The 20,090-nt window shown below is 44.6% G+C and overlaps 1 long non-coding RNA gene across 1 annotated transcript; it reads right to left on the bottom strand.

Moving 5' to 3' along the window:
• Nucleotides 1-1,117: 1,117 nt before the first annotated feature.
• Nucleotides 1,118-19,516, bottom strand: LOC138685664 (uncharacterized). Its single transcript, XR_011325024.1, has 5 exons — nt 19,071-19,516; nt 9,634-9,825; nt 7,577-7,711; nt 6,308-6,523; nt 1,118-5,250 (listed from the first exon to the last, which is right to left on the bottom strand). It is a non-coding gene; the product is annotated as an uncharacterized lncRNA (long non-coding RNA).
• Nucleotides 19,517-20,090: the final 574 nt, after the last annotated feature.

Raw genomic sequence — 20,090 nt, 5'->3', positions numbered from 1 at the left:
AGGGATGTGGCTGCTCTCTGAGGATACCTGAAGAGGTAAATATCACAGAGGAAAATAATGTAATTTTAGCAAAGAATAATATTGATATAAGGAGAAATGGAAATATATTGGCCACAGGTAGATTTACCTTGGAAACCACAGAAGATTTCCAGCCCTCAGAGGGCTGAGGTTGTGAAGCAGCCTTCCAGGAGGAGCAGGCTTCGCGCAGAGTAATCACGTGTTGAAAGGTTTTAAGTGAAGGGACTGGAAAGGGGACTCTCTGCTTCAGGAGCACTGCTCCAGCACCATGTCTCTCTTCTTTTCCAGAGTGGCCCCTGAAACTTTGAACATCCCTCTGGATTTAATTGCAGGCTTACAAACAACAGGGGAAAGTTGAACAAATGATTATTCAAGTATTAGGGGAGGGAATCTGGGAGATTCCCATATACTGATGCACCGCACCAGCTTCACACTGGTTTGCATCCCTAGGCCAAGGATCCAGGCGTGCAAGGTGCCAGGAACACTTGCTAGTCGTATGCAGCAGATAGTATTGCTGGGCTCCATTCTGCACTCAGCTGGACTGAGAGCAATTCCCACCGCTGTTGCCATTAATGCTGCACTGTCTCTGAGGAGGTGAGCAGAGGCGGTGGCAGAGAACCCTATGGTATTTAAACAATAGCTGCCTTGTATCCTTGGTCACCAAGCATTACCTTGAAATATTCAGGGAACCCTAACTGCATATAGAAATTCTGCCTCCTTAATCCAGTCTTAACTCAATAGACAGGGAAATTAGCATGAAAGCCTAATAATCATGTCTAGGATCAAGAGACACAGACAGGTATTTTTTATATTCACATTCTAGCAGCATTAGTAAGCAAGCACAAGGGAAAAACAGTTCTCTGTTGCAATGCATAAGGATTTTGGCAGGAGGAATAAATACTGAAAGCTCTGCTTGTAATTAACTAAGCTGTATCTGCAGCTTGTAGTATTGTCCAGAAGAATTCCCATTGCTCCAATTGAAGGTGCTTCAAAGTCCATTGCAAAGAATACACCATTGAAAAGTTTTGCTAGCAAGGTCTTTAATTATGGCTTTGTTATACATTTAATTTATAGATGAAAGAACAGCTATTGTAAGTTTGGCTGTTAAAATCATATACGTTGCAAGTTGTTAAATAGGCTTCTTGTTTTTTGTTAATTCCCAAATATGTCAAGAAAGTCATTTAATATAATGTATGTGGAGCTTTTTTTTTTCTTTCTTTCTTTCTAAGTTAGATTTAATTGGATTGGTGAAACAGAAATAGTGGCATGCAGTTAAAATTAAATATTTCAGGGCAAGATTTTAGATTTAAATTCTGAGACATCTGAAAGAGGTACAGTCAACTTAAAAACAAGAAGTGTGCTTAGCTCTTTGGACCTGCTTCAGTTAGCAGTAGCCTCTGCGATAGCTCTAACTAAAAGAGAACTGCAGATTTTTTTTCCAGTTGGAATGTGCCCTAATGTTGTACCTAATCACTTTTAATCCTTCCCCAATAAGGCCAAAGGGATCCTCATCACAAGGCTGGACCCTCACAGACAGGCCATTCTTTCCACGCAAAACCCCCGTGATCCAAATGCCTCCCACCAAAAAGATCCATATGACACACAGAACTGGAAAACATTTTCCTGGGCAATAAACAGGACAAATTCGTGAATTTCCTCCCTGGTCTTTCTTTAGGGAGTGCTGCCGTCTTGTAAAGGAGTCCTATCAAAAAAATCAGCGTCCTCAAGGACCTGGATCACAAAGCATTTAGTAGATCCCACTAATTTTCTCCTCAGACTGTGTAAGAACACAGCTGCATGATCAGAAATCAATGCCTATGTTATTTCTCCCCCTTGGCTGCACGTGTTGGCACCTAAAAGTCCCAGCGGACCCTGTGATGTGCCATGGAACTGTCCATGCAAACAAGGGTGCAGCTCTGCTGCAAGCCAGCTCATCCCAACAGGGAGCCCTGAGCAGGTCTCAGAGCATCTCACTGGGAACTGGATTTAACACCAGCATGCACTTGCGAACCTCTGATTAAGCAATGCCATGAAATGCCTTCTGATGATGAGATTTACCATCTGTACGGAGAGTAAGCCTGCCAGCAGCAACCCCAAGAGTGGCCCGGACGACGTCTCAAGCATGGAGAACCCTGAGTGCCCAAAGGAGCTGTAGTAGTCACCAAGCTCAGTCATTCATTCAAGCGCTCACACGGAATTAACAATTATGCTCATCAGGTAAGAAAGGAGAAAATTCAAAATAAGTTACCTGCTTCATGAACCAAAGCCAGAGCAGATTAAAGACTGCTACTTCCAAGGAATACATGTGAACAAACTGCACCAAACATTATTCGTAAACAGCTGGCAAATGCACGTCAATTAATTCAAAACCTGCTTGCAGACTTTTTCTGAGCAGAAAATAAAGCCACATTCACAAAATAAGTTATACACTGCAAATGATTCACCAGCTTTATAAATTACCTAATCCTTGATCTCTTTTTCCAAACAGAGTGGATTAATTCCTCTGGATTGTTTTTAGTGTCTGTCCCAGAAACTTAATTCTTTTCCAGTTTTTTATCCTTCATTTGGTTTCTATTACATTTTTCTTGCCTGTTATCTAATCCTAATGAGAACTGTTTCCTTCCTGACTTATTTCCTTCCAGCGAAGTCCTTGTTAATTGCTGTCTTCTGTTTGAAAGCCAACTTTCTGGGTCCTGAATTCTACACATTCTTTGCTGGTTCACCTCAACCCTCTTCATTTGCATTCTCAGTCCTCAGGGTCTCAGCAGAAATTCTGTCACTGAGCAGCACGCTTTCAGCCACTTGGCACGGCATACTTGCACACCCATCTATACCTTGTAGCTTGTTTCCCCCCCTCTCAAATGCCACAAAACCACCCTTTTACCATTTCCCATTCACTCAGTGTGTAAAAACCTGTCCTTTGGGACATATTTACTGTTATTGAACTGCTGTCAGTGGCTGCTGCCATTCATGAAGTGATGAATGATGGATCAGAGTGTTACTATTAGGTGTCCACAGGTGAGCTATCCCTGGCCTCACAGCATCCACAAGGATGAGCACGGAGCCAGGCACATGCTTTTGCCATGCCTGAGCGTGCTGATGTGGCCATGCAGGGGAGAGGGGAAAGGGCTGCGTGGGGAGGGGGAATGGAGGCAGCAGGACCAGGAGGCGGGTTGTGCCACCACTCTGCACCTCCTCTGCTGGCAAGGCGTGGGCCAGGAGAAGGTGAGGAGCATCCCCCCAAATAAATGCCATTAACCGCCCTGCTCGCCGAGCGCCAGGGGTGCAAGGGAAGGTGTGGGTCCGTTGACCCCAGATCCTCCTGTCTGCTCCTCCCGCCGTGCAGAGCCATGCACGCTCCCACAGCCAGCAAGGTGGCTGATGGCTTAGTCCCACCTTTTGTTTACAGGGGCTGATCTTCTTGTCTTCAGCTTCCCGGAGACCTTCCTGTGGCTGTAAGACTGGGTCTCGGCAGCCTCTTTCTGTAGGCACCAGAATCCAGAGTAAGGTCCAGAGCTATCATCTGGAGACTCTTCCTCCCTTTCCCTCTTTGGCTTGGGAGGTTCACCTTTTCCAACTCTTTTTACCGATGGACAGTCTGAGGCAGTGAGATACATTCAATGAATTACAGTCACTGGTAAGTGACATCAGATGCCACGTACTTGTCAAGCTGATGGCAAAGCTGTTGTGATAAAGGCTTTTCCAGTGATGCAGAAGCACCACATTAAAACCTGTGCATGATCCAAAACATTTTGAGTTTTAAGTGGCAAAGTTTTTTTAACTGCATCCTTTCACCGCAAACTGGATTTTTCAGTCTTACATGTTAGTCTTTTATTCCTCAACAAAATTAGTGTAGAGCACGGCCAGATCAGAGTGGCTCAGTTCTGTGTTCACTTTTCTCAAGACCAAATGATGGGGCACTGAGTAGAGCCACCACCGGGAAAATTTTCAAAATGGCCAAGCTATAGAGAGAAGGAAAAGTCCATAGCCCAACTTCTGAGGGAGCAGCAGTATTTAAACAAATATACACAAGACCTGGTACTACTGATGGTTTGCAGTTAAAATCTTCTATGCTCAGAGCCATGGAAACATGCACAGCAGCTAAGCCAAGCTTAACTGTCAGGCCAAGGAGTGACAATCCTGCTTATTTCCCATGGCTACCCTTTCTACAGATATTTGTTTCTTAGCACCTGCCAAGACAGGGGGCTAGTGCTTGTGGTGATATCTGATTTTTTTAAAGGAAGAGTCCTCTTATACTCAGTCCATAAACTGAGTGAGAAAGACCTGACAAACTGAAGTGTTGAAGTTGCATTGACTTTCTCTCAAATTATCAGTTATCTATGGTCCTGGAACAGAAACATGCTGTTGTTCTGGTAATAGGCTTTATACAAATGTGAAACACAAAATTGCAAGCAGTAGAAGTGAGTGACGGTTAGCTTAACCACATCTTCTCTAAATTGGTGACACAAGCCAGGGTCCTAAAAATAAACATTGTAATTGCGGTTTTGGTTTCAGAGCCATAGCACAGTCAATAGCTTTGGTGCATGTAAAGGAGAAAAAAAAAATCTCTTCTTCCAAAAAAATGAGAAAAAACCCTCAAACTGTCATGGTTTAAGCTATTCAAGCCCAGATAGATACAGCTACTATGTGAAAATTTGCCAGTTGCCATTGAAACACTTGTTGAAAGTTGCACAGCATGCAGTTGAAGATGAGAGAAAAATTGCTCCAGAAGGGCTGTGAGGACCAAAGTGATTTGCTGGTCCCTCCTCAGCTGGGCACTGAACTTGAACCACCATGAGGCTCACTCTGAAGGACTTCGCTCAGTCAGGGTTTGAGTGACCAGCTTGCCAACTCTGTGTTACATGCGCTCACCAGCCCATCACTAGTGAGGCTCTGAGGTTCCTCCCATGCAAGACCAGAGCAGAGGAGCTGTCGGAAATAAACTCCGGTGCAGTCTGCAGACACATGTGTACTATGTCCTTCTGATTGCATGTATCTATATTGCGTAGCTGTTGGTTAGTCTGCATGCGTCAGCAACTGGCTTACAATCAAATTATTTTCTGCATGGTGAACTGATATCCTTCTCTGTTGAGGTATCCTGGGAAGTGCTGTGGATACCACAGCCCAGTACTGATGCTGAAGTCCCCAGCGCTGCAAGTCATTTGGAGTATGGGATACAAGCTCACCCCGTGGCAGGGAGCTTTCCATGTACGGCACAGGCATAGCTTTGCTCTGTTATGGGAGAGGAAGGAGGAAGACAGGCTTAGTTAACAACAACCAACTCGTAATTAAGTTGAGCTATTCTGTTTCGCTGGAGAATTTCCATGTTTTCAAATGAGGGGCACGCTTGCTTTCACCCTCCTTGCTTTTCTGCATCTAGAGAAGACAGTGTGAAAAAAACAGCAAGAAAGAACATAAACCTATTGTTCCCTCTGAACCGGATATCTTCAATTATGAAATGTTATTCCATTCTTTTCTTTTCTGGTTTTGCCAAGAAAGTGTCCCTTTGGAAATTTTCCAACCAGGCCAACTCTAGATGGAATAACAAGTTTGAAGGCTTTTTTTTCTTTTTTCAAAGATACAGCTCTGAAAAATTGGTGCTATTTTACCCTAGTAATGGTGTGAAGTAGGGAACTTAGAATATTGAGGAAGACTAGGCAGCTGAGTCAAACAAAACAATGGTATGCAGTGACCTTCACTGTCCACATGCACGCTGGGCTAATATGAGGGGAAATTCTCTGCATCTGAAAGAGCTGCTGCATAGAAAAACTGTTTCTATGGCACAACTAGTTTTGACTTGATTAGCAGTTCCAGCTAAATCAAAGACAACAGTAACCACAATATAGTTCAATTCTACCTCAGCAGGGGAAGAGTCATACCCCAAAACTACATTGGTAACAGTGAACTTCAGACAGGGGGATTTCTAAAAATGGAGGAAGCGGTTGAGAAAGACCCTAATGTCAAAAACAGGGAAATTAAAATCCTTAGACTCAGCAGGGGGACTGAGTGCATGCCCTGCACAACCCATAAGAGCTACAGAAGGTATATGGCTAAATTGGAAAGGAAGCAATGGACAAAAAATAAAACAACACACAAGAGATTAAATGGCAGAGTTCAAGAGGTTATTCAAACCGTGCTGGTATGCACCAGAAAATGGAAATCTGAATCTAGTGCAGCTGAAAGAAACAGCATAAACAAACACAGGTAAGTTCTAAAGATAGAAATGAGAGGAATGAGACGAGGGGGTGAAGAAAGCAAGCAAACAGACAAAGTCTTAAAAAATACGTACGTCATAAAAATGTCTTTCCATGTGTTAAAAAGCTGAAGCCCAAGAACAAAACGGTGGGTCTGAGTGTTTCCTGGGAAGTCAGCACATCAACTCAGGTTAATAAAGACACTAAAGGGAAGGTTTTTCTACCATGTTTTCTTGACTCTGTCTTCATCAGTGAATTCAGTGGTGAGGTATCTGCCCTAGGGCTACTCTTTCCGGATACTGAAGGTGATGCTCTGTCAGAGTTTTTCCACAAAGGAAATAGTGGGACCAAGAGAACAGATATATTTCAGAACGAGTGACACAGTAGGTGAGGTACTTCTCTATCTCCTGCTATGAAGTTAATTAATATCTATCTCCAAAAGCTAATCAGCAAACACTGAAAATCAAACCCAACGTATAACAAATCATTTCCATTCCTCCATTAGACAGAAGTACCACTGGAGCTGTCATGGTCATGAGGTATCATGAAACTTAACAGGTCTCATCTTGAAAAGCATTGAGCTCTTACACTGATACAAAGACCATTAATCTAAAAGAGAATGTGTAATATATGGGAGGGGAACTTTAACTTCATATCCATCAGAGCATGCACCGATGACTAATTGGCATGGGTAGAAAGGAAGTTCCTAAATATGCAGGTAATGCTATAAATAATCACTACAGGATTTGGTGAACTCCCTACAAACTTCTTAGTGTTCTTAAATACAGGATAGTGCCAAAGGAACACTGCTGCTCTAATGCAGCTTTGTAAAATGCCTGTGGTCCTACTCTCCTGAGAGAAAACTTGAGATCTGCTTTGAGATCATTGGTATTTAAGCAATAGTGCTGCTTCTGTCTCCCCACCAAGCATGAATTTTGTGCGGGTATGCAGAACAAATAACAAAGTATCCTGGGGGCTGACTGAGTCACATCTACAGCGTTTTCTGAAAAACTACATCTGTACCCGCTGGAGGTCACAGATCAGGTTTTAGAGCTGCCTGCTGCAAATTGCTCTGTTGTATACTACAGATAGATTAGCTGAATTCTCCAGTAATCTCTTTATGTGCTTAATGAAAATAAAACCTGACTGGACAAGACATGGTAAAACTTGCTGGTAAAAAGTGCTAAGAAAGAAGAAATTTTGAATTCCTCCATACCCACGTTTACCCATTGCAGACATACTGTTTGCTGACCCCTAACATGTGATAAGAGCTCTCCTGACATTCTTGTTTAATTAGTGCTACATGGCGGAGCTCTTTGCAGTACATCAGTAAGCTCTCCTATCTGCCACGGGCATTACTTTACCTTTCACAGTGGCTGTGCTGCATCGTCCAGCTCCCTGCTCACTGTTTTGCAGTGCTGAGCAGGCAGGTGTCCAGCAAGAGAATTCGCAGTGAGTCGTCCACGTGCGGTAACTGCGGCAGTGGGCCCTGAAAATACCTAGATAAAGACAGGATTCAGGATTTAATCCGAGAGAAGCCTTCGGGAGTTGGGGGGCCAAATCCCATTGACCTGAACTTCAACTCCCTCAGGCTCCTTTTAAAATCTCAGTCTAAATTTCAGCCAGCCAACACCAGCTAAACACTGTGAGGTTTCTTTCAACATGCAGGACTAAGTAATAACAGACTGCAGGGGTAAAAGAAATACGTGGCCATGGTGGTCTTCATTTTTCCAGACCCTGCGATGAGGCGTCGATGAAGTTTGCAGTTGTTTGGCCTGCAGGATCCTTGGTTCGTTCTCTGAGTGCCATGCACAACATCAGGCCCATTATCATATGAAGAATGCAAAATGCTTTTGTAGTTTCCCCCGGGTTTTGTCTCTGAGATTTTCCCAGTTGATCCACTTAAAATTAGACAGCAGTTTCTGTGCTGCTGCTCTGCTTAAGGAAGTAATCTTTTTTCTGTATATGCAATGAAATATTTTAAATACTTCTAGGGCGTTTCTGCGTGAAGTTGAGCTGTTTCTAGCGCTTATTTTAAATTCTGCATGAAAGGGAATTCCCAGCTGAGTTACGGTTTTACCACCTAAATTAGACCTTCAAGCAGATTCCTCATCCGCAGGCGGCGGCTTCACCTCCCAGCAGCCTGACACGAACCAGTACGCTCAGAACGGGGCACTCGTTCTTCACCGAGCAGTGTTTACCTAATTAAGAGCTCCTCAGTAGTCCCCAGTTAGTTAATTGTGTCATTAGCAGCAGTTTTGACATGAGGAACAACTTGTGTCTGGAGGATGGGGCTGGCTCCTGCTCCCGAAGCCCGGCGGAGCATCTCCCCGGGGAGCCGGCAGCTGCCTGCCGCAGTTTGTACGGTGCACGTCGGAGTAATTGGTCCCCCGAGGGGCTGCCTGTTCAGCTGCCAGTGGGGATTGTTTTGCCTCGTGAATAAAAAGCCGAGCTGCCACGGCTCCTCTGCCGCACGTTAACTCGTGGCTCCCGCGCACGGGGCCTCGTGTGAGGGATTAGGTGGTGGGGTGAGCGTTACGGCTGTCCTCTACGCCGTTTGGCAGCTCACGGCAGCGTGAAATTGCCAGGCTCGATGGAAGGAGCGGCGGAGCCGGTGTCCTGGTAGCTCCACCACCTCACAGCACGGCAGGCCACAGGCAGGTGCCAAGGGGTTGAGCTGCCGCAAAGCGACACGGGTTAGTTTAGCCGGACCGGAGCGTGAGAGGTCTGGGATCCCCACGCTGACAGTGGGGATGCTGCCGCTGCTCCTGCTGCTGCTGTCGCACGTCCTGAGTTAGTGGGGAAGAGAGCGGCTCTGTTTGGGTGGTCAGAGTCTGTCCCTCCTGGGGATCTGGCTGGCACAGAGGATCCTCTCCTTGGAGGCACAATGTCACCCACTCTCCCGTCACTTTCCACTTGCACACACACGCTTCATTCAGGCGGCCATGTGTACACGCACCCCTGTGCTTACAGCCACAATATGCCTAGGAGACTGAAGGAGGGAGAAAACAGTGCAGGCACACTTCGTAGGACAAAGATTAAGAACAGCTTCACCCTAAAATTAACAGAAACATTTTCAAAATCATATGCATAGACCAAGAAAAATAAAATAGGAGAGCACAGTAGATTTTTGGAACCCAGTGTTCTTATTTCGTGTACCTTCTTTCCCCTGCCAGGATCATTACCTTTGCCAAAATAGAGATGTTCTACTTCTGCCCACATATTATATCCCGTTTAACATTAACAGAAGGTTTTAGTCTGGAGCAGAAACCCCTTCCCCTTGAGAGCAGGGTCCAAACCACTGTCCCATCCCTGGTCTGCAGCGCTCTGCCTCCCTCTCTAAGCCACTGAAACCCAAATCAGTACTTTTTGTGGTTTGAGATTTGGCACAAGAGAAAAGATAAAGAGTATTACATCTTACCTCAGGGAGGCATGTAAGAGTTGAGGAAGATACAGATGTGAGTATTTTCAAATTAGGGCTGGCAGGGATACAAGGTCTTCAAATCCTCACCGGGGTAGAAACGCCCGCCGAGCAACATGGAAAAAGAGATCTTGCCTGGGGTCCAGGCCAGTGTAGTACCAGCCCTTTCTGAAAGCCTAAGACCAGCAACATCTAGTCATACGAAAAGCATATCAGTTAGTTACTGTGCATATAGTGGCATGATTTATAGGCATGTTAAACCACAATGTGTTTTAGTGATTATTTGGGAACATGAGGGAAGGGAAAAATGAAGAAGGAAGGGTTTGGGCTTCTTTAAATCAATATGTCTATTAGAAGATAAATACAAGTTTAAGAGGGAGTGTTCATTTAGCATCATTAATAGGCCCATATGTTGATAATCATTGCCATCACGCAAGTTGTGGTGTAATGATGTCTTCACGATATTACATAGAAAATAACTTTTTTGATGACTACTAAATTCTAAAAAAAAAATCAAACCATTACTTTTGCTTCTAAAAAATATTCTGTATATCAGTATAAAAATTCTTCTCATCTCTTGATACATAAGCCACAAGTCAGAAAAAATTTAGCAAATATTTTCCAAAAAGCAAGGGCTGCACATAAACAGACTAACAGGAGGATTAATAACGTTTTCCTTCAAAGTGGTAAAAACAAGTGGAATAGTTGGCTTTCCAAGTTCAAAGCTGTCCTAAACAAAACAGACATTTGACAAAGCAGGCAAACTGTCCAGTTTGAAGATGTAACAGGATTTCTATGGCTGGAAAGCTGGGAAAACCTTCAGAGCAGCTCTAACATTAAGTAATTTGCAACAAAAGAGAAATGAGTGGAAAGACCCATAAGGTTCAGTTAAGTCCAGGTTTTGAAGTAATTTCATGAAAATTTTGCATAGTTTCCGTGGAAGGCAGTCTAGCAGGAACAAAGCATTTTTTAATATAAATTGATGAGAAGTTGTGCATATTTAAGAAAGCAAGTAGCTATTACTCTGATAGTGTTGGCATCTATAGGAAACGCCCTGCACAAATCTAAATATGACCAAAATATTCACAACACATTGTTTTAATTTTCACTTAGTTTAAAGTTAGCTTCCTATTTTCCACAAATATAAACAGAGATCTGAAAATCTGAGAAGAAACAGAATGCTGAAACCAGAGGGGACAAATTAAACAGTGGACAAATTAATGTTCAGTCTTTGAATATCAGCAAAAAAAAAAAAAATCTAAGAATGCCTCTTGGAGTGACTGCACGTCGTTAAATATTTGAGGGGCTACAGCAATGGCTAAGCGATGTTTCCCAACTCAAACATAATGGATTGCCGCTTCTCCCGGTACAAGAAAAAAAGTCCCCGTGGGAAGGTAAACTTGAGTCCTCTGGGCAGGATATGTTGAAAATCCTTGTTCTGTTGAAACAATGTGTTTGGTAATCTTAAAATACCAAGGAAGAGTTTAATATAAATGTGGGAACTGTGGGGAGCGAGGTGGGCTGCCTGCACGCTCCTGCACCGAGTGTGTAAGGAAGGCTTCCCGTTGACTCCAAGGGGCTTTGCTTTGGGCAGGGACGTGCAGCAGAGAGGCCGATCTAGGCAATCCCTCTCAACAGAGAGGAGCCTCCTTGCACAACGCTGGAGCCTGGGAAAAAGACAACCACTGGCATTTTACTGGCCTTGTTTTCAAGTTTCTTGTTTGCAGGGGGGAAACCAGTGCTAGCTATTTGTTTTTCACGCAGCAGTGAGTAAAGATCTTTGTCTCCACCACGGCTGCCTCTGTGCCAGCATCGCCAGAGCTGAGCCCGGGGAGATGGATTATCTCAGCAAAGGGAGGGCAGACTTGTTGGATAACTTCCTGGCTTCTTCCTTGCAAACTGGAGTCAGGACCCAAATCCAGAGCTCCCCTTGCCTAATCATGCAATCTCCTTTCTACTGGCCAGACTTTAGGAGAAAGTCTCTATATTAGAAAGAGAGTAAGTGCTTTGGGGGTGAAAGGAGGAGGGACAGAGCAGTTGGGGGGCGGCAGGGAGAAAGGGGAGAGAAATAGTAAAAATAAAAAAGAAACCAGGGACCAATAATACCCACCTGGACATGGAGGGCCCATGCTCTAGCTCCTGGTCTGACTCGGGATGAATCAGGCTACCTCCTTGCACCCCCCACAACCCAAAGGAGGGGGTGCAGCACCTGCCCGGGAAGTCAGCCCTGCGCAACACCCTTGCATTTCAGTGTCTCCCCTTGGCTTTGGGAGGTCTTCTCTTATGTAAAGATCGATCAAAGCCGGCACATTCCCACCACAAGATGATGCTTCTACAAACAGGTACCCCTGTCCTTCAAAGTCTAAGAGCTTCCAGCCAGCAGGATATTCCCATTTGTTCCCCAACTAGGAACCAGCTGTGCTGGAGCACATTCACTGAAAGCAAGGAGAGCTGCCTTGAGCAGACGGGCATCCTTGTGTCCCTTGTGGTTTTCTGGGGTCCTGTTTCTTGCTATCAGTGGATTGAAAAGGCCATATTACTGTGCACTGGAGACGAAAGCTGGTAGCACAAGAAGGGAACTTCTAGGCCCAAGGCACTCCTTTGTACGTCAGAGATGCCCACCTACTTCTGGCTGACCTGTCCCAGCACCTTGGGAAGGCATTTCAGACATTCCCCTCACCACAGCACTTGTGAGGTTTTTACACAGCTACACTGCAAATATCTGTTTACTTACTGCTGGCACAGAAGCTTTTGTACTTTACTCCAAAGTCAAACTGGACTTACAGCAGTAATGGATTCCTTCAAAGATGGAAGCTGATGTGTGACATCCAAAGTGTTTTCCAGCTTAGCCTAAGTACTAGAGAAGGCTGCCTAAGATCCACACACATGCCTGCCTTTCCATCAGACATCAGTAAGAGGGAAAAAGGAAAATCTCAGTTACAGTCTGTGCTTTAGACACCTCTTACATCTTCCCCTAAGTGCTCCATTAGGCATTAAAGACATCTTCATCTCTTCTGTCCGTCTAGGATTTTATCATCATGTTTTCTTATTTTTAGAACTATTTCACTCTTTCTTTTCTGACACATGAAAAACTCCCACAGAAAAGTAAAGGAAGCTGACTAATTATTCCTGGGAACCAGTGAAAGTGATTACAGATACCATAATGTATTTCCTCTCATTTCTCTCATTTGTAATCGCCTTATGTCATTACTAGCAAAACCAGCAACGTATAAATATTACTCATGCCCTTTCTTTAATGAATGGGAATCACCACTAATAACGAATGAAAAAATCCTGAATAATGAGGGAGGCACAATGAGAGATTTTTCTCGTTTGGCACCTGGTCTCCAGCCAGCGTGAATCAGCGGAGCCAGCCTGAAACAGCTGGAGCCCAAATGTCCCCAAGCAGCAGGAGCATCTGCACGGCACCAGCCAGCATTCACAGGGTGCTGGGGCACTGGAGCGGTGCAGGGCTGTAGCAGGGAAGACTCATGGTTGGGTTCTACAAACCTTCTGGCTGGCAGGAAAAGGCAGCTGGTGTCCCAAAATCTGCCACGGGGAGTAGGGTGGTTTGTGTGTTTTGTGTTTCTCTTCAGCAGGGGAGAGACATCTCTTTCCCCCTGGGCCAGGGCTGCCACATCTCCTTGGGCAGCACTGAGCAGCAACTGTGAGGAAGCAGCAGTTGTAAAACTGGCTGTCCTGGCCAGCCAAAGGAGGAGAAGAAACCACCTTTTCAGGAACTGGGCAGACTCTGAAGCGATCGCATGAGTCACCTCACCTCCACTGAACTTCACTTACTGGCATGGGTGATCAGCTTCCTGCAGCTGAAGGATAATTTTACACTTTAAGCCGGAGCTCAAAACTTTCAAGGCCAACTTGTGTTGACTTGAACATTTCAAGATCCCAGTGCCCCCGCTATTATTTCAAGCAGTCAGCAGCTGTTCCCACTTGCACTTCTCATCAATGGAAAAAAACCACCCTCGTCTTACAAATCCCACTGCAAACTGAGACCGCGCAGCCACGGGTGCCAGCGAGCATGCCTTTCAGTGCAGACACATACGAACCCAACTGGCACCCCTGCCTGCCCAGCCTGTCTTCCTCAAAGCTGCTGTCACGCCGGGAGCATCACCAGTGTTGCTGTTAATATCTGTGTACATTTGGGCTGCAGACAGGTTTTCCTTGCCTATCTGCCCCCATCCTTTCTCTGCAAGGACTGCCGGGTAGCCTGCTGCCACCCCGGCACGGTGAGGGGTGGTTAAACCTGCCTTGGCCTGGGTGGGTTGGGAGAGGAAGGCAGGACACGAAGCGGCTCGACGGAGATTTGCTGCTGAAGCTGTGAGTCTCTGCAGGGCAGTCTGAGTTTCAGGGCTGAGGCATTGCTGCTGCTGCATTGCTACTGTCACCGAGTGAAGAGGCAAAAATAAAGCACCAGGGGCCAGCCCCAGGTTTCCTACAGAGCCTTACTAAAATGAGTGACAAGCACCACACTGAAAACCCACCCTGGCTGCTGTTCTTAGTCATTCACTTTCTCCTTTTTTCCCCTCTCTCTCTCAGAAACTCAGATGCACTGACGTTGCCCACACATTATGGGAAAAAGGTTAGGGTTTTTTTAAGCCAACAACGGAGGTTTGGGGGGGAACAGGTGCAAGGTGGAGGAGGAGAAGATAAATATGTCACTCTGAGCCTGTTTTTTCCTTCTTTTTCTTTTTACTAAAATACTACAATTTGGCACTGAATGCTCAATATAGCAGCATTACTCTTGCCTCTTCATTATTTTGCAATCATTGCTTACGTTAGTAATGGCCACAGCATTCAAACAGACCCATGATAAGGTAAAAAGAAAAAAGAGAGAAAGTAAGAAAAACGGTGAGGGTACAGAGTTTTATCATGGTCAGACCTCGACACTGATATACAGAAATAGTGCAGACCTTTCCTTTTTTTAATATGTAGGAATGAAGCCAAGCTTTTCTGTGAGGACTTGGTTGTGCATTGTGAGCTGGACCGGTGGCTGGGAACACTTTGGAGGAGCGTTGCTGAAGTGGGAAATGGGAGATAGGTATGGAAGAGTATTCAGCCTGGCTCTAAAAGAGACCAAACAGGATAAGGAAGGCAGAAATTCCCCTCCTGCTGGACACCTGCCTATGGAGAAGGTGATTTTTTTTCCTGTGCTCTGGCACCAAGTCTGGGGCTGTGTACCGCAGAAGACAAGCGGACAATTTCACCAGCAGAATTCATCAACTTTTCCTTCTCAGTGATGGACAGCTTAAAACCAGAAAGATTGATGGTATAAGTAAGGTGATGGTTTCTTCCTAACTAATGACAAGATATTTGGGAAATAAGCATTGCCTTCACAGTCTCCGTCTGCACCATCCCAAGAATACTCCATTGCCAAACAGGCAACAAGCACAATGCAATGCCTCTGACAGTAGCTGAAGAGCATGGGCAGAAGCACATGTAGAATGGCACTGAAAGGCATAGAAAGCAAGTGGTGCTTTTGAATGCATAATATCTGACTTTTCATAGAATGAACGAACGATGTTGAGGGAAGTATAGGTTAAATCACCTCACTGGAATAAATCTGAGAGGTAGAGTTGCCTGAAGGGAATATAAAGACTATCTGAAAAAGAGTTGTTCATCCTCTTAATAAAATGAATATCAGAGAGTTGTACTGAGTCAGGCTTTTCAACTACATTCACCTCTCAGGTCAATGGGGAATCCAGACAAAGAACCTGGTGGTAAAACAGAGTACTGAGTGCAGATAGTGCCTGAATGGGGAAGTAAATACAGCAGCACCCTACTGCTGCACTAGAACTTCACCCTGGAATTACCAAACAAATTGTTAGTTAGCAACCCTGGAAATGTTCTAGTCAACTACACCAACCTGTTTCTCAGCTCCCCATTTCTTGCTGCAGCTCTTTCTTACAACCTGGTCTTCCCACAAAGCCAGAGATGCCTTGCATTTATTTATATTACTCCACTCAAAGAAAAGGAGTGTCACTTCTCTGCCTAGCTTTAGCAGGGAAGTACTGAACTGCAATGAGAGCAGCAACTCTATGGAAAGAAATCCATTTCTTTGAAACAGAGAGGATAGTCTTAAAGAATATTTTCGATTGCAAGCCTAAAGTGCTTGCAATTAGATAAAGGAGAGTGAGTTGTCCGACAAAATAGTAACAATTAGGTTTTGTGACATTTGCAGTGACTCATGTGACCATTAAAAAAAAAATAAAATGTAAGACACTGATAAGACAAACATTTAATGAGAGCTACAGCACAGCTGAAATATGGCTGTCAGTTTTGCCCAGGGTGACGTTTGCTGCATGCCAGCCTCATGCTGGGCAGTGTTGATTCTAGTCTCTTTTTTTTTGAAGAGGTACAGTTAGGTATGGCTTGAGGCTTGTGTCACCCAGTCAGACAGTATCACACTGCTTCAAAATGGAATAAAACCTGGCAGTTTGGGGCACCATTATTAGCAAAAGACATGCTATAGAAATATCTGTTATCCTCTGTTCAATCAGAAGAGCATAAGCTATGTGTGGGACCCTTGGTGCAAAAAGGGGCCCATTCACTACTCCTTCCCAAGCACCAGCAACAGGCTGTTCAACAGGGTCCTGACTGGGCTGACTCAGAGGGACAGTGGCTCACATGGGTAAAACCACTGATAATATGCATGACCTCAGGCAGGACACTCGCTTTGTAGGAGTCTCACTTTTCTCCTGCTCTTTGTGGTATCTATCCAGGCTGCGAACTTACTGGGCAGCTACTGTGCACACATGTAGCATAACCAGGTCCGGTCTCCACTGCCTGCGTACATATTAGCTTTTTGGTTCAGGGCAGTAGTGTGTTTTTAAGCAACTTTCTCAGTCATCCCCGCTTATTGCACATTGTTTTGGTTCACCAGACTGTTTTAACATATGCAAACTGGACTCCTTTCACAGGAAACTAACCTGGAAGCTGTGCCTCAGGTGTGCACCAAATGTGCCCTCATTCCTTATGGGTCATGAGAGGCTGAACCCCAGACGAGTCCTGCAGACAGCTTTGAGCCACATGCACAATGGGGTGCTTGGTCCCAAGAACCAGACCCAATTTAGTTCAAAGTAAACCCCCAAAACTGCACATTGTGGGTATGTGACTCAGCACCAAATGCTCTATCTACTGATACGCTCCTACTGTACCAAATTACTTGCTAGTATAAACATAGCAACAGATGTCTCCAGACACTACTGTGTTTTGCCAACACAGCAAAAGCAGATGCAATGCTAAAAGGAGAGAGACATTTTTTGAAGCATATGAAATTTAAGTCCTTTAGTGAGTGGTCCTGTATTTTTCACCCGAAGTCCCAGCTTTTGAATGCTGAAATGGACAGTAGTAATAAGCAGCTGTATCTGTTACATTAAACTGAAAGGCCATTGCTGTGAGTACAAGTGCTTTATGACAAAGAAGAGGACAATCAACTAAATTTCCTTTATGTACATGTACCTATTTGTACACATGGTTAAAATCTTCTGTGTGAAAATAGACACAATTCACTCCGGTCATAACTAGAGCCAGAGTCCAGTGACTGTGCTGGGATAAGAAGAATTTTTGTTCTGTGTTTTACTTCAAAGATTCCCATCCCGGACACTTGCTGACCTCCGCCGAGGCCGAAGACTGCATTGGCACTCACTTTCATTACCTCCCAACCCCACCTGCAAACACAAACACCCATAGTCTCGGGTTTTGGCTTCCAGAAAGTGGCACTAGCCTTGAACATGCTACAGTGAGCAGCAGCCACAGCAGGGAGAGGGAGCGGGGTCTCTCCAGCCGACTCTTCGCCACGTGTGTCCCCCGCGCAGTCATTTGCACCTGTGCAAAAAGGGCGTCCAGTTTCAGTGGCGGGGTCTGACACTCAGCTTACAGCCACTTGTGCAGCTGTACGTGACTCAGCAAGGCCATGGCCATGCTTGGAAAGATGAATTCTCCCCTTTCCTTAAGAAAATTAAGAGCAGCAAGTGTGAGTTTGGGTGCTTATGCTTATGTTGATTTGACTCCAACCTTATTTTGAGCACTTTGGCTAAGAAATCAAGCTGCAAGGTCTGAGAGGGGGGTTTTTTGGTTGTTATTTTTACCATAATTCATGATCCCAGATGGGTCAGATACTGGATAAAACACCACCTTTGAATATTTGGAGACTTTTTTTCTTGTTGAAATGAGGAATGGCAAACCTTCTTATTTTTTTCTGTTTCAAATGAGGAAAAGTCTGACAAAGATGTTAGGAGCAGAGGCTTTCTGGGGACACGGAACTGAAAAGAAACTTGTGGGTCATTGCAGCTAGTCCTGCCCATGCAGGACACGCAGTGCATCCCCTCTGTATCTCCTCCCCTGACAGCATCTCAGCAGCCACGAAACAGCCCAGAGGAGCTGTGCGGAGAGGTGATCCCTGGGGCTGTGGAGGGTTTGATAAGCGAAAGCATCCCTTGAGATGGAATCGTGTCCAACACTGTAGAGACAGGCTCTTGGAGACCCAGCCAGCCCTGCTGATCTGACTGTAGGACATTCCTGATGAAGTGAGGTGGCAGCTTTCTTTGAGGGCATGTGACCTGATATTTGCTCCTAAAAGATTTCTTTGGACTGTTTTCATGCTTAAAATGGTCCCTCTCTCTTCAACTCAGGAGAGCGAGAATAGATGACTCAAAGCAAGAACTCATCCAGGATATAAATTAGTTTGTACACAATAATGATATATTATTCTCTTCTGAACTCATCGGTATATAAGAGTTTCATTTCAGATGGTATGGAGAGCAGGTTTACATTCATGATGAGAGCACTGACCCTCTCTTTGCTTCAAGGTTGCTGCAGACTAAAGTGAGCCCTGAGCACAGAGGTGGCTGCTCACCATATGGCTACTGGATCACTAGTGCCAGCTCCTTTCTGTGGTAAAATCACTACTCCCTAAAGCACATAGAGAGGACTTCCTCTTGAGGTGCGTGTTTTGTAAATTCTTTGCTCTGGCACTTTCTCAGTAGCTAAAAGTGCCAAAAAGACTTTGAGAAATGACATCCATCTACTTGGAATTTATGGTCACAGAGGAGAAACATATAACTAAATCATAAAATGCATTTTCTCAGATACAGTCCTACAGGATTCACCTATATGCAAACAGAGGCAAATGTCCCTTTGTAAGAGGACTACCCTTGTGAAAGAGATTCTAAGGTCCTGAACCCACTGAGGGTCTATCCCTGTAAGCTTAAACAGTATTCGTAAATTTACAGCCTCTATACTGTTCAGCCCCAGGAATAGTCATGTATTTATTGGGGACTGAATAGATCATATGCATGCTTAAGAAAGGAGGGGGAAGGTGCTGCATCACCCCATCCATTCCTTTCATTTGCATTGGCCAGCACAACACAGATTCCCATGTTATATTATGTGTGCTGAGATACATAAGTTTCTCCACCCACCTCATTCAGATCCTTGCTGTCTGTGCCCATGAGGAAGGTTTGTTTTTAATTTGGATCTCCCACCATGATGACCTTTTCTTCAAAGCATCTGAAGACATTTTTTTTTTCTATCCCATTTCCAGTTCTCATTAATAGTTCTTAACTTATGAAGCATCCTTCATCCTTTTAAAACACTTTTGGCAGCAGGTCACAGAAACTGAGGCAAAGGACTAGGAGAGAGGGGAAACATGCATTATTGATTTGTTATATGAAACATGGTTGGTTTAGAACAGGTAAAGACAGTTAGCTTGAATTGTTCAGTACACTCTTCATCAAACATGTAAGTACCTCTCATGTCATCCTGAAGTTGTAGCTGCTCAAACTTTGATGTAAAGTTTCCAATCTGGTGGATGGGATTATCTGACAACAATTATTTCTCAGCTTTTTTCTGCAGGGTATTTAGGAATCCTGTATTCTGCCTTGATACAGTGGAGAACAAATCATGCAATGAAAGAAAAGGAAAAGGAAAACCCAAAGCAATAACTGGCACTTCTGGTATCAGAGGAACAGAGAGAGTAATGTTTTCTTTTAACTTCAGAAACTGACCTTCTTCAGTTAAGAAAAGGTTATTAGAGGCTGAAATCTCTTTAACAAGAGTTCCAGAAATCCCTTACGAACAATGATGAGCTGTAAGAAGATACGATGAGTTTAAATAGGTGGAAACTGTGTCCTTTTATTGCTAGAACTAGCCTTATATTCCAACTTGCAGTATCATCATGTTCTAATATAAACCACATGAAATCTGCAGCTGGAAATTTTAGGTCAGTGCTTTGAAGACTATGAAAAGCTTCCCATTGCTATTTAAAATATTTACACTGACTGTCACTGAGCACAACAGACCTTGTGTTCCCAAGGGACATCAGTTTGCATAGAGCTGTGTAGCCAGAAAATGCAGCACAAAACCAGCGCAGGGAGAGGTTGGAGTGGTCTGCCCCAAAGCTGGGAGCAGAGCTGTGTGCTGCTGAGCTGCGTTTGGCCAAG

The sequence above is a fragment of the Haliaeetus albicilla genome, chromosome 6 (assembly GCF_947461875.1).
Source record: "Haliaeetus albicilla chromosome 6, bHalAlb1.1, whole genome shotgun sequence".
Lineage (NCBI taxonomy): Eukaryota > Metazoa > Chordata > Aves > Accipitriformes > Accipitridae > Haliaeetus > Haliaeetus albicilla.
This window is presented reverse-complemented; position numbering and strand designations above follow the sequence as displayed.